We start from the raw sequence: 15,978 nt of genomic DNA on the forward strand, positions 1-15,978 counted from the left end.
AGATATATTTGCTTATTTAAAAAGTGCAGACTGACTGTATGGATGGCTTGCCTTAAAAAAAAAAAACTTCAGTGAAAAGAACTATGATCGTTTCTGCACTGACATTACTTAATGTTTCCATGTGCAGATACCTTTTAGTGAAATCTTAAAACTGATATTAGGTAGTACTACTGATCTAAGAGTAAAACCTGCAACATATTTTTGTAATCTGAACTGACAGCAGACATACTTTGGAAACCAAGAATGTGAACAGTAAATTCACACACAGAAAAGAAACAAATTACTAGACTAGTCACTGTCATAATGCAAGGTGATGGGCACCACAGTACCTTAATTAAGGACTGACGTCTGCAGCAAGTTAAGCAGATTGGGTAACAAAAAGATGCCAGAGCACCATACCTCACCAACCGTCCCAAATTACTCGGTTTTTACAGAGTTTTGGAGTCCAAATAATGGGGTGCCACGATTCCAGAGTGGCACCCCTTAATTTCCGATTTTTTTCCACTTTGTTTACATTTTTGCACTTTCAGCTGATGTCATCAAGTGCACAATGACGTCAGCGCCGTCTGTGTTACCAGCCTATTGGAACTGAGCTCAAGGGCTGACATGCATGCATTTTCGGCTGAGCGCTGAAGGGCTGTTCAAATGCAGCGAGTAGGAACAGTTATCGTTGGATCCGGTAACATCGTTTTGATTCATGGCTGGTGGATATATTGTTATATTTAAGAACCGGTAAGGACGTTTCGAGTATCACGGCTGGCTAAATGAAGGAGTATGTGTGTGTGAAAATGCTCCCATTGTAATGCACCTGGTGGCTAGAGGTACTCAGGCTCAAACCCTGTACCTTGGGTATAGGGTAAAAACAGCCTAATGTCCCTAGCTGCCACCACTTTTGAATTTCTGCCATATTTTTGATCTGTTCCTCATAAAATCTGTGGTTTTCAGGATTTTTGTGACAAATCACTGAAGGTTGAATTCATTAAATAATTACAGGCATTTAAATTTCAGACTTCATATTCTTCAGAAAATAAATGGTAACAAAACCTTTTATTCTAGCAATTTTCTAAGTTTATAAGATCAGTATTTGAAATGTGCCCCTATTTTGGGTCTGAATTTGCCCGTTATTGGCTTTGTCCAGGTTTTTTGTGCTAAGAGGTTGAGAACTATGGTGAGACGTGAGGACTGAATTCACTAAAGGATAGTCATTTAAGTTTCAGTCTTCCTATCTTTCAGGAAACAAACTGCTGATTTGGCATAGTGGTATGTTACTCTGCATGTAGTGCACATGGTCCTTTGGTTCAAGACTTGCCAGTGAAATGCATGGTGGTAACAACATTTTATTCTAGCAACTTTCCAAAATTATATAAGCAATGTTTAAAATGTGTCCCTAGTTTTTGGCCTTTTGTCCCCCTCCCCCCCAAAAAAACAAAAAAAAAAACTGAAAATAAGTGCAAGAAGCTGTGCAAGATACCTGTGGCTTACACTACTGTCATTTTATATATATATATATATATATATATATATATATATATATATATATATAGTGTATGTGTGTGTGTGTAAGTAGACTTGCATGATGGAAATGTTCTGAATTGGGTAGTTTTGTCATTATTGGTTCATGCATTTTGTTTCATTGCCTACAGGAAAAATGTTTAAACAATAAATTTAAAATGCGTTCTGTTTAACAAGTGTGCTGTATTATACAAGGAATATAATTTAATAAAGCCAGGAAGGTGTATCAAAGAACACATGTATGTTTCTTGTTTTGCGTGCAAGGGGCCAATGATTTGAAAACAGCCCAAAGGTAATCTTTATCCACCACTGGCCAGATGCATTTTCTTTGGATGTGGTGTGAGTTTCAATGCTGTTTTAATTAATGTGAGTTTCAAGGGCAGAGAAGTTTTAATACCAAGTCTATTTTCATTGTGAGACAGTACTGCTTTATTAAGCATATATCTATTAGTGTTTGTGCACTGTGCTGTAAAGTGTAAAAATAAAATCCAAATAATCATTGTAGAAGTAAAGCAGTATGCACAAATTAGTGTTTATAGCAAATGGGGCAAAACAGCCAGGTAATGGGACATTGAAATGGCTGCAGGGGGACTCTGGTGCCATATTTTGGTTGTCTGTTCTTCAGTTTGTGTTTGAAATGTGGTACCCCACAATTCCATTGAAGTGGGTGGGGGTTACATAATTATATATGCAAATTTTATGTTAAACAGCATACGGATTTGTACATATTTTTCATAGGCCTTGTCCAGATTTTTGATGTTTCCAGGTTGAGAGGTATGCAGGGCAATTTTTCTTTCTTTCTTTCTTTAACAATAGACTATTCCTAAACAATGGACCATTTTCAACCATAAACCAGTTTGAGGAATACTAGAAGACTGTCACTATTTTGCAAATTTTGTGACCAAGCATTCCAGATTCTAGGAGCAACTTTACTAAGTTCTTTCTCTGTGGCAAGTAATGTAAATTGAGATCTTGGCAACTGGAAGCTACTCTGGCTTCTCATATTGTAAGTGGAATTTCTAATAATAAGCACTGAAATAACAGATTTTGAACTTGTGGTCATTTTTTGTGCAAAACTGTTAAATAATTGGTATGCATAAGGCTAACAGATCTATCTAAAAACTCTGAAGCATAAAAAAACTGCCAAGACATGTTAGGAGCGGTCATTCGTAACAGAAAACAAGGAGTCAAGAGTTTGATTGGGATACCAGCAAATCTGACTGACAGCTGACCATAGATGGTTTATCTATCCCTCCTTTCCAGAGGAGTAAGACAACTGGTGCAGTTTTTAGAAAAACTTGTTTTATTTAGTCTTCACAGATAGAGGAGCATTCTTGCAGTCAAATCTTAAAGGTTTTACACTGAACTCTGCACTGTTTATAAGGGCTTGGTTAAGAGAAGGGTCAGAAAAGCCAGGTGTTTTAATTGATGGAGGTAAAACACACCTAATTTTAATATGTCAAAATGGGTGTTTTTTTAATTGCTGGAAGTAAAACACACTGTATTTGAATATGACCAAATGTCCACCAGTGGGGTGGGGTATCTATATTGGCTAATCCTCTGCCATTCTCTCACAGTAATTGTGTTATAAAACAATATCAGTTAACCATATTCAAGGGAAGTCCAACAGCGATTCAGCCTATTCAAGCAAGATAATTCCTTTTTCCTTGTTTAAACAGAACCATGCGTTACTACTTTAATTAAACTGTCCTACTTGAGATACCAAAGATTCCCTAATATTTTTACATTTTAAAATTACTTTCACCGTATGGCTTCTTCAGATTCATCAGAAAATTCAATAATTCTGAGAGACTGCCTTCCAGACTACCTGCAAATATACAGAGCTGAGTATAAATATTTTTGGTTATAGAGTTTAATTGTTGCTTAGATCTCTGTTGAAACTGTTGTCTCACTGTTCTGAGAGACTGATCTGCAAATATAGAGAGATGAGTATATATTTTTGGTTTTAGAGTTTGTACTGTTAGTTGTTGCTTAGATCTCTGTTGAAACTGTTTTCCCCACCCCCATTTTCTGCCGTGTCTTCAGTTGGTATAACTGTTTTTTTACAGCTTGTGTGTTATCTAACTCAAGGATCACTTAATTTGACCTGTTAGTAACAGCCTGCATTTAATTGCTGGAACCTGTGTTCTGAGAGACTGCCTTCCAGACTATCTGCAAATATACAAAGCAGAGTATATTTTTTTTGGTTACAGAGTTTGTTAATTGTTGCTAAGATCTCTGTTGAAACTATTGTCTCACTGTTCTGAGAGACTGATCTGCAAATCTGCAAATATACAGAGCTGAGTATATTTTTTTGGCTTTATAGTTTGTACTGTTAGTTGCTGCTTAGATCTCTGTTGAAACTGCCCTCCCCCCCCATTTTCTGCCATGTCTTCAGTTGGTATAACTGTTTTTTACAGCTTGTATGTTATCTAATTCAAGATCACTTAATTTGACCTGTTAGTAACAGCCTGCATTTAATTGCTGGAACAAGAAGTTATGTACTCACCATAATGTTCGATGTATGTAGTCCATCTCGCCTCACATTCTTACCCGTGGGTTCGGAGCCGAACCTTGGCTCCGACTCGGCCATACTCTAGCTCGAAGTCTTCAATTGGCTCGTGGCTAACAGGTATCCCATGCTGCACTGCTCCCTTTCCCCAGATCTTGTTTGCTGCAAGCTCAGGCAATCACACCCCACACACACAGCACACAGAGAGGAAGAATCAGCCCAACAACCAAAGGAGTTCTGAAACCAAAACTAACCTCTAGGCACTCCAGGAGGGGGAAGGCGGGAGGGAAAGTAAGAATGTGAGGCGAGATGGACTACATACATCGAACGTTATGGTGAGTACATAACTTCTTGATGTTATGTAGTCCAATCTCGCCTACATTCTTACCCGTGGGACAGCGTCCCCAGCACCTGAACCTTGGGCGGCTCAGTGGAAAATACTCCTGAGCACTGTGGAACCAAAGGAAGATCTGCCTCTGGATATCAAATCCAATCTGTAGTGACTGATAAAGGTGTGAGGAGATGCCCATGTAGCCGCAGCACAAATATTATCCATAGACATCCTGATCTGAAATGCCGTAGAGGTAGACATTGATCGTGTAGAATGAGCCTTCACCTTAAAAGGTAATTCCTTACCACTTGAGGCATAAATGAAGGAAATACAACTAGAGATCCATCTGGATAAGGTTACTTTAGAGACAGGAGACCCAAGTCTATTGTCTGAAAATGAGACAAATAGCTGATCTGACTTCCTAAGATCCTTTGTTCTATGTAAATAGAAACGCAATTGTCTATGAACATCTAGCTGGTGGAATTTGAATTCTGTCTTATTAGAAAATTCTGGGAAAACACAGGCAGCGCAATACTCTGGTTGAGGTTAATAACCAAAGCAACCTTTGGCACAAAGGAAGGATTTGGTCAGAGGGAAACCCTATCCTTGTGAAATACCAAGTAAGGAGGTCTAACTGACAAAGCTTGGCGCTCAGAGACTCACCTAGCTGAAGTGATGGCTACCAAAAAGATTGTCGTCCATGACAAATATTTCAAGTCACAAGTAGCTGCAGGCTCAAAGGGAGATAAAGTGAGACACTGTAGCACAAAATTGAGTTCCCATGGCATTACGGGATCAAAGACTGGGGTCTGAAGCATCATAGTGCCCTTTAAAAATGCCTTACAAAGTCTATGCGTCATTAGACTGGGTGCATTAGCGACATGAAAGGTGGAGATAGCCGCTAACTGAACTTTAATGGTTGCTGCAGCTGACCCCTGACTGAAAAGCATGGAGAGAAATTCCAGAACTGATGAAATTGGTGCAGTGTAAGGATCAATCTGGCTTTCATGAGCCCAGATGGAGAATCTTTTCCATTTGCTGGAATAAATCTTCCTAGTCGAAGGCTTATGGGAGGAAGACAAAATATGAACTACTTCCGGAGAAAAATGATGAAGTCTGACTGGTGATGGAACTGGAGTAGCCAAGCTGTCAACCGGAGGATCTGAAGAGAGGGATGGAACTGTCCTGACATATGAGTTTATGGGTCCAGAATCCAGGGGTTGTCCATGAGATAGGGATGGAGAAAGGGGAACCAAATTTGACGAGGCCAGTGTGGAGCAATCAGAATCATTCTGCTTCCCAAGAATTGTGCTTTCTGAATAACCTTTGCTATCAGAGGAACAGGTGGGAAGGCAAAAAGTAGACCGGAGGGCCAATCGTGAACTAGAGCGTCCCTGGGTGTCTCCCCTGAGGGGGGATGAGGGTGAAGTAGCTGCTGCACTTGGTATTGAGGGGACTGGCAAATAGATCGCAGCAAGGCTGACCCCATCTGCGGAAAATCTGCTCCGCAACCTGCTTGTTCAGGGACCACTCGTGAGGCATCAGAATAGCTCTGCTCAACCTGTCGGCAATCACACTGGACTTCCCCGGAATGTGCATTGCCACAAGAAAGCGTTGTGAAGACACTGCCCACTGTCACACTCGAATAGCCTCCCTGAAAAGGGGATATGACTTGGTTCCCCCTTGTTTGTTCAGATACCATACCACCGACATGTTGTCCGAGTGGATTGCAATCGTCCTGAGAGGAAGAAAGCTCTGGAGTGATTGCAACGCTAATAGCACTGCTCTCATCTCCAAGACATTGACATGCGAATGTATCTCGTGCTCTTGCCACGTGCCTGGGACTGTCCTGCCAAGATAATGTCCCCCCACCCAATCTGGGAGGCATCCGTGGTCACCGTGGCAACTGGAGGAGGTGGAACAAAGGGCTTTCCCACATTGAGATTGCTGATCTGAAGCCACCAGTGTAGATCCTGCTTGCCCTTGTCTGTAATTATAATAAGATGAGAAAGCGGAAGGTGTTGTAGGGACCACTGAGCAAAGAGCAGCCACTGAAGAAGCCTCATGTGTAGTCTTGCAAGAGGGACTAGCATAACTGTGGCAACCATTGTCCCTAACAATTTGAGAACCATTTTTGCCTTTACCTTTTTCAGTGGAAGCAACGCGTAGACCTGTTGTTGCAAAACCTGAATTTTTTCTTGAGGTAAGAAAGCCCTCATGAGCACGGTGTCTAACTCGGCGCCTATAAAGGTGACACGCTGTGAGGGCAACAAGGCAGACTTTTCCCAGTTTAGTGTGATACCCAATCACTGACATAGCGTAATGGTGGCATCCGTGGTCTGTGGTAGTAGATGCCTGGTGGTGGCAGACAGGAGCCAGTCGTCTAGTTACGGAAACACTTGGAAACCCTGATGTCTCAAATGAGCCATCACCACTGCCATACATTTGGTGAACACCCCGGGGACTGTGGTGAAACCAAAGGGCAGGGCCCGAAACTGAAAATGACTGGCTCCCAGACGGAAGCGTAAATGACTTCTGGATGCCCTGTCCATCTTTATATGGTAATAAGCATCCTTGAGGTCGATGGAGCACATCCATACTTCTTTTCCCAACAATGGGAGAATAGACTGTAAAGTGACCATTCGGAACTTGGACTTTTTTTTACATGGAGGCTCAAGCGGCTGAGATCCAGGATGGGTCTCAGGTCCCCTGTTCTTTTCGGCATCAAAAAGAATCTTGAGTAAGTCTCTAATCCGAGCTGGTCTGAGGGGACATGCTGGATGGCTCCTTTTGCTAGCAGCTTTTGAACTTCTGAAGCTGCGGAATCCCTTTGACTGGGTGTAGCATCTTGGATTCTCTTGGTTGGCGGGGGGTGAGAAGAGAAGGGAATATGATATCCTCTGGAAATTATCTTTAATACCCACTCGTCTTGGGTGATGCCTTGCCAGGCTTCTGGGTATAGCAAAATGCGACCCCCGACTGGCTCTGGGGAAGCGCAGTCGGGCCGCCCATCAGGAGTGCTGGTAGGAGGAATCGTGGTCCCCTTGGTTACGCGGGCCTCCTCTGCCTCTAGGGCGGCGTCTACCAGAGTTTCCATCCCCTCCCCCGCCTCTGGAGGGAGAATCACTTTGTGCATCTTGAAAAAAACCTCTGCAGCTTTCTGAACCACATTTTCCCACCCTTCTGGCCCTTGGGATAAGGTCTAGAAGGCATGGAAAAACGGACTCCCACGGCAGACAGGGTTTTTCCTTCCTGCTCGCACCTAGTGAGAGTATCCTTCACCTTGGTTCCAAACAATGATGAACTGTCAAATGGGGCGTTGGTGAACATAGACTTGAAGGTCTCCATGAAATTACACAGGCGCATCCAGGAGTGCCTCCTAAGAGACTCCTGAACTCGCTGCCCTACTCGCTGTGTCGGCTGCATGCAAGATCAGCCTCATGGAGGAGTTAGTAATGGAATTTAGGGTAGACATCTGGGCACTGACCTTCTGAGCCACTGCATCAGAAACATTACCCTGCAGAGACTCTCCAAGCTCTTTTAGGAGATCTCTTTGGAGCCGTGTAAAATGTGACAAATAGTTCAGCGACTGCAGAGTAAAGGCAACATACGCTTCCCATACCGGTCCATGGTCCTTGACTCCTTGTAAGGGGGGGGGTGGACGGTAGATGAAGTCTCAGCTATTTCCTTCTTGGTGGCCGCTGCCACCACCATGGCATCTACTGGAACGCCCTTTGTGAGAAATTCCTTGTCAGCGGGGACGGACAGAAACTTGTTGCGTCTCCTGGGGACTGATTCCACAGTGTCAGGGGTTTCCCACACCCTTCGACAAACAACATCCAGGAGTTCATCGAACGGGGGAGAAACCCAAGAGGCGGAGGGTTGAGACCCAAAGGCCTTCAGGAACACAGACTCCTCCTCAGAGGGAGATTTGGAGGGCCAGTCACCTCTCTGTTTCAAGATCTCCAGGATAACTGAGATATCTTCAGAGGACGACTTGGGGGACCACTCTGGCTCCTCGAGGTCAGTGTCCGAAGTGATAAGACTCATCCTGGGAGTCGATGTGCTTCTTCTTGCAAACTCTTTTTCTGGGGGGCTCCTCAGGCAAACACTCTGGGGAGACCTCAGAAAGTTGTGGGACCACTCATGGAGGTATCCTGAGGCCTTGGGTCTCCGCTGTCCAAGGACAGAGGGTGATAAGAAACTGATACCGGTGCTGGAGGTGGTAGAGTGTCGGTGCCATCAGACGCAGCTGAGGACCTGGCCAACACGCTCCGTGTGACCTCGAACGCTGATCTCCCCGGCTCCGAAGAACGACCAACCGTGGAAGCCCTCGGAGCCGAAGGGATAAGGTCCGAAGCCGAGGCAGGGCCCAAGCACTGAGCGGGAGGCTCGGAGCTGAAGAAGATCGACCCGAGACCTCTCCCTCGGGTCCGAATGAAGAACTATGAACCCTAGACCCCACAGACGGAGCAGATGGAGTCGGAGCGGAGATCGGAACCAAGATGCCAGGATGGGCTACTGGAGCTGACGCAAAGGCATCAGACGGAACTGACAACTCTGTTGTTGTTGTTTCTGAAAGCCGAGAAAGGCTCGGAGGAGGAACATAAGAGGAAGGATGGGTGATAGGCTCCAGGGCCGACTGGGCTGGAGCCGAAAACAATTTGGCCAACACCGGTGATTGGAGCAGTCTCCGTACCACTCTATCCACATTATCGACCGAGAGAGTCCTGGAGGACCTAGAGGATAAGGTCGAGATCTGGATGTCCCTACAGAAGGAGACTTGCGAGAAGGAGAAACTGGTCTAGAAACTGGAGACCGGCTCCGAACAAGTACCTCAGTCGCCGGCTCCGAGAGACTGGGAGCCGATGTTGACTTGGTCAATTCACTCACTTCCTTCGCCCTCGAAGCCAATGGAGCCAAGGAAGCTGAAGTAGACTTGGCAACTTTCTCTGGCGGCTCAGATAAAACTGACGGAGCCGGAGAGCATTTTTTTGATTTAGAGGTCTTGTCTGCTTTAGAGGGAGAGGACTTAGAACTGGAAGGCCTCTCCGTTTTCAGTAATCCCTTCAGAATCAGTTTGTTCTTCCTCTCTTGAGGAACGCGTGGGCTAAAGGCATGATAGAACAAACAGGATTCTTGGAGGTGTATAGCCCCCCAAGCAATATACACACACAAAGTGCCCATCAGTAATAGACATTTTATATCCACACTTATCACATTTTTTTGAAGCCCGAAGGCTTGTGTTCTTTTGTAACCTTAGATATACTGGTATGACACTGCACACAATATCAGAAGACAAACCAGACACCAACAACAGAAAAACGCGGGAACTATGCCTCTAAATTAAACGGTCATAGAACAATAAACACCACAGGGAAGAAAGGACCTCTAACTTAAATGGACCTGACAAACAAAACAAGGGAAGACTAGGTCCTCGAAGTTAAACGGCCCTAGCCCAAAGGGACGGGGCAACACCAGAACAAGCACACACAGGGAAAATGGGACACACACAACTAGAAGGGAGGACTAGGTCCTCTAACTCAAATGGGCCTAGCCCGTAAAAAGGGAAGAAACGCAAATGGGGTACCAAGACAAAAAGCCAAACAGGCTACACAAAGATTTCCTATCAAAAAACAGAGACTAGCTATGAAAATAGCTTTTGGAGTAACAAACTACTAAAAGTAGAAGAAAGTTATTCTTAGCCACAGCCAAGAGCGAGACCACGTCTGAGCTGTACGAGCGGCAAACGAGATCTGGGGAAAAGGAGCAGTGCAGCATGGGATACCTCTTAGCCACGAGCCAATTGAAGACTTCGAGCTAGAGTATGGCCGAATCAGAGTCAAGGTTCGGCTCCGAACCCACGGGTAAGAATGTAGGCGAGATTGGACTACATAACATCCTGTGTTCTGAGAGACTGGCCTTCCAGACTATCTGTAAATATAAAGAGCTGAGTATATTTTTTTGGTTATAGAGTTTAATTGTTGCTTAGATCTCTGCTGAAACTGTTGTCTCACTGTTCTGAGAGACTGACCTGCAAATATACAGAGTTGAGTATATTTTTTGGTTTTAGAGTTTGTACTGTTAGTTGTTGCATAGATCTCTGTTGAAACTGTCCCCCCACTTTCTGCTGTGTCTTCAGTTGGTATAACTGGTTTTTACAGCTTGTGTGTTATCTAACTCAAGGATCACTTAATTTGAACTGTTAGTAACAGCCTGCATTTAATTGCTGGAACCTGTGTTCTCAGAGACTGCCTTCCAGACTATCTGCAAATATACAGAACCGAGTATATCTTTTTGGTTATAGAGTTTAATTGTTGCTTAGATCTCTGCTGAAACTGTTGCCTCACTGTTCTGAGAGACTGAACTGCAAATATACAGAGCTGAGTATATTTTTTTGGTTTTAGAGTTTGTACTGTTAGTTGTTGCTTAGATCTCTGTAGAAACTGTTTTGTCCGTCCTACCCTCCTCTCCCTATTTTTGGTTTGTAGTTTAAATTTGGTGGCTTTTGCAGCTGCCCGTCCCACTGTAGATTTGATCTTGGACACTCCCCCAGCCCCATCTCTTTATCACATTCTACCTAATAAACTCTTTCTGCACTTGCTTTTAGTCCTTTTTAATTTAATTGCATTTTTTAAACTTTGTTTGGTCTAATATTGCTACATACTCAAGTGTGCTAGTTTGCACTGCATGTGAATTGTTTTTACTACTGTTTTTGCTACTTTTCTGTAAAAACTATAAGCCTGTTTCCTACCTTTCCTGTAACTAGTGTTCCAGATACAGATTTGCTGTATCCAGGACTGTATGTAAGGTTCTGAGCCCCCCCAAGCCTTTCTATGTTGGAGGGAAGCCTTCTAGCTCACCAGTGGGAGTGGTAAGCACTAAGTAACCTGTCTACCACATATGGAGTGGTTCTGGCCCAGAAATTGTAGTTATTGGCAGTTTGGGCAATCTCTTCCATCTCTCTCAACTTTCTGATTTGAAAGCCTGCATTTGCACTTGTTTCTGTCCTGTAACTCGTCTAGTGCAGATAGAGATTCTTAGTTTTAGCACTTAAATTTGCTTATTCATGCTCAGCACTTGTTCAGAACTTGTAAGCACTAAATAAGCTACTAATTACTATAGCACTCAATCTTCCTCATTACCTAGAGGAAAACAGTTTTTGTACTTACTTTTCTCACTTGCTTAGAGAAAAACAGCTCTTGTACTCACTTTCCTCACTTATCTAGAGGAAAATAGTTTTTTATTCAGGCATGTCCAAGGGTCAGCTCCCAGTGTTCTCTCCTGTCTATCTGATGAATCTGGGCATCTTGAAGCAATGTAGAAATTGCCTCATGTACACAAACAACCCTCTCCTCCTACCACCCAACACTACAACTTGTGAGAGATGCACGCATCTAGCCAAACTGGAGGTAAAGCTCTCTCCAAGACTGAACTTGACAGTCATGAGGAGAAGGTAAACATTTGCACCACACCACACTCATCACATAATCTCACTAAATCTACACCACAAAAATCCACACATAGTAACACAAAAACATTTGCAGAGGCACTCAATAATAATCTAAGCAACAGAGACCTCTAAAGCAGAAACGCAAGCAACCTCCATCCCCCAACACAACCCAAATGACACATAGCCCACAGATTCAGTGTGCCACTCAACCACAGCCAATAAGGCAAAACAACGTACCCAACACACTAGTCATAGGTGACTCTATAGTCAGGCACACTGATGTCCCACTCACCAGGCTAAACAAGGAGAAGGTTACTGTCAGCTGCCTGTCGTGTGCCAGGATCTGCCACATAACCCACGCACTCAGGTCACTCCACAACAAGTACAAATATGACTCTGTCATTGTCCATGTTGGTGTGAATGACCTGAGACGTACCTCCCTGGACTACATGAAAAGAGACATGGAAGAGCTCTCCGATCTTGTAGCCCAGGCAGGTATGACCCTAGCCCTGAGTAGCATTCTGCCATCGCCCAGAATGATACTGCAGTACAAGGACAGAATGATTGACTTCAACAATTGGCTAAGCTTCTGGTGTCATTCTAAGGGGATCCAGTATCTGTCTGCTTGGGATGACATGGTTGACAGACCACGATGCTTTGCCACAGATGGCCTGCACCTGTCACCCCCTGGGATTCTGGATACTGGCTAAGACTCTTGCTGCCCCTACACTGCCTTTTTTAGGCAAGGTTCAAATAACAAATTCACCACCATAACAGGAACAGGCAAGCAAAAATTGAGGGTAATGCTACTCAATGCTAGAAGTCTAAATCTCAAAATTCACTCACTCGAGGCGCTCCTTAAAATGGAGAACATCGATATCTGTGCAGTGACTGAGACCTGGTTCAAGGCTCCAGAGAGCACCCATGCACTACCAGGCTATAACTCATACCACACTTTTCGGCCATGTAACCTGGACCGAAACACCAAAGGCGGAGGTGTGTCCATATTCATTAAGGATTTCCACAACTCCAGGCTAGTTGCTCAGCATAATCCATCCGAGGTTATCCAAGTGCAACTAACTGGGCAAAACTGCAATCCAAATTATAGCTTGCTACAGATCCCCCACCATGCCCCAGGATTCCCATTCCTCTTTTCTTGATGTACTGGAAAATATTAGGGTTCAACGAAACACCCTAATAATGGGCGACTTCAACTATCCCACCATTAACTGGGAAAACTACTCGTGTACCAACTCCTTAGCTCAACGCTTTCTGGAATTCATAAACTCCAATGCCCTGGATCAACTTATCCACACCCTCAATATCCTAGACCTAGTCATTACCAACATGTGTGACCGGTGTTCCATACCTGAAGTCAGCTCTAATCACCCCTGATATCCACATCCCACACCCCCACCCCCCTTTAAGGAAACCACAGTAAAACATTTCTCCAAAGCCAACTTCATGCTTCTTAAGACAGAAGTGGTGAACTTCATGACACCTATGCAGATGGACAATACAGTTACAACTGCTGAATCCTACACAAATTCACTCTATAAGCACTTATACGAGTGCTTGGATCGTGCTATCCCAAAGAGAACCAAGACGCTATGCTCCAAAAAAAGAAAGCCAATCAGGTGGTCCCCTGCCATAAACAAACTGTACAACAAAAGGAAGAAACTGTTGCAAAAGAGAGTAAAATCCCATGAGTGGAGGAGCTCCCTGGTCAGCCTCAGTAAGAAGCTGAGATCCCTTATAAGATCATCCAAAGCTAGCTACGAAAACAAAATCGCCACTAATTCCAAAGACAACCACAAAGCATTCTATAGCTATGTCAAGAATCTTGATGGCAACACCTAGATCTGCTCTGAGTTACAGCACAAAGGCACGAAAATTACAGAACCAACTGATAGTGCCAACATCCTGGCAGATAGGTTCAGTGCTAACCTTACCCCCCTCTCACCCCCTAAAGGACCCATATCTATACAGGAAGAATGCAGTGTCCCTGTAATCACAACTACGCAGGTAAAAGCTGCACTCTGTATAGCCAAAAACACAGCATCCATGGGACCGGACAACATCCCAGGCTGCGTTTTACACAAACTTCAGAACGAACTGGCATCCCACTTAAGCACCATGTTCAATAATAGACTTGCATCAGGCTTTGTGCCTACTGAATGGCGCACAGCAACAATTATCCTATTCCACAAAGGGGGAGCCACCACTGATCCCAGGAACTATAGACCTATTAGCCTGACGAGCCTGGTCCACAAGGCCATGGAACGTATCATCACGGAACTCATAAACAAAGACATTGGTAACCTCCAAACTCTGGATCCCACCCAGTTCGAGTTTGTGAAAGGCAGATCATGCCTCCTGAACCTGATCAACTTCTTTGAGGCAGTCACCAAAGCCGTAGATGAGGGTAAGGTGGTTCACACAGCCTATCTTGACCTCGCCAAGGCTTTCAACACCATCCCCCATTCTGGGCTTATAACTAAACTAGGTATAAATCCCTATTGTCAGAAGATGGGTTACCAACTGGCTCACTGACAGAACCCACAATGTAAAAGTTGCAGACTCCAAATATGACCTCAAAGCAGTGACAAGTGGAGTACCACAGGGTTCCGTCCTGTGACCTCTCCTGTTTGGTATCTACTTCTCTGAAGTACAGGCGAATACAGAAGGCCTCTGGCTAATAAAGTTTGCAGATGACTGCAAACTAACAGCCACAGTCAAGTCCCCAAATGATGTGGACATCCTACAGAAGGGCCTCGCTGAGACAGACAGAAGGGCCTCGCTGAGACAGATGCCTGGTGTCAGAGCCATTGCCTCAAGCTCAATGCCAAAAAGTGCAGTGTCATCCTCTTTGGTAAAAACTATGTACCCATGAACTACCACATAGGCAACAATCTACTTAACACCAAATGCGTGATAAGAGACCTTGGGACCCAGGTGGACAGTAGTCTCTCTTTTGATACATCGCCACAGTAGTCAGGAAGTCCTTCTATGTGGCAGACCTCATTATAAAAGGGTTCTCATCCAGGAAAAAATAGGTCATTGTTCCCCTCTACTCGACACTCATTAGACCCATTATAGAGTACAACGCCCCTTTTGGAATGTACCTCACAAGACATCTGCAGCAGCTGGAAAGGTCACAGAAGTACCTCACAAAGAGGATTACTGGCCTCAAACAAATGCCCTACACTGACCGCCTCAAAAAACTCCAGCTTTACTCCGTAGCACATCGCCTACTCCAAAGTGATCTCTGCCTAACATATAAAGCTATGTCAAACCCAGAGCTGTTGGACATGCTACACCTAAAGAAATCCCAATCCCTCCAAGCTACATGCTCTAGGGACCTAAATCTTGTCACCACAATAAACAGGACATGCTGGAGGGATAGATTCCTGTCCCAGAGACTTCCCATACTCTGGAACAGGCTACCCATCAATGTCAAGCAAAGTTCTTCATTAGCACTCTTCAAGAAAAATCTTGATGAGTGGATGGGAAAAAGGAAATACACCTCGGGGATCACTTCTGTGTCTCTGCTCGACAGTGGCACAGGAAAATAACTTTCTTGGGTGGCGTAAGCCAGGGAACCTTCTTGGCTAGGCTTACGTAGGCCCTTGGGCCGATAGCCTAGTACTTACCTATGAATCTATGAACCGATAGCAGTGTAAGTGCTTATGTGCCCAGCTTTATCAGACCTTTTTATAGCTTTCCAGACCAATTCATCTGGTTTTCAATAAAACAAACTGTGATTTTGCTTTCTTAGCATTAAAACACTTTTGACAGAAGTGCAAGTATGGAGTCCAGGTGGTTTGCAAGTATTAAGTTTGATGATCCAGTGGAGCTCCGTTTTCTCTAGGGGCTCCATTTCTAGAAAATCCAGTACATGAAAGCTGAATCTTTCACGTACAGGGTTTTTCAGGGGTTCTTTGCCAGTGGAATTTTTGAGCAATTTTATTCTCAGAAATGATGATCCAGTTGTCGGTAATTACATTACAGATTTCTTTGTACTCAGTGATGAGTATTTAAAGCTGTCCTCCTTTCTCTCTTTTCATCATTTTTGTCAGTATAGCTGTGTCAAAATTCCCTAGTAGTCCTCCCTGGGGACTCGTTTATGCTTGGGTCATTCTGTCGCTTCAGAGTTCTAACTGACGCCAG

The 15,978-nt window shown here is 44.1% G+C and overlaps 1 protein-coding gene across 18 annotated transcripts in view; it reads right to left on the minus strand.

Annotated features, from left to right (window-relative positions):
* PTPRF (protein tyrosine phosphatase receptor type F) overlaps positions 1–15,978 on the minus strand; it is a 3,404,399-nt gene that overhangs the window by 43,397 nt on the left and 3,345,024 nt on the right. The window lies entirely within an intron of this gene.

The sequence above is a fragment of the Protopterus annectens genome, chromosome 10.part0, assembly GCF_019279795.1.
Source record: "Protopterus annectens isolate FY-2018-M chromosome 10.part0, PAN1.0, whole genome shotgun sequence".
NCBI classification, from domain to species: domain Eukaryota; kingdom Metazoa; phylum Chordata; order Ceratodontiformes; family Protopteridae; genus Protopterus; species Protopterus annectens.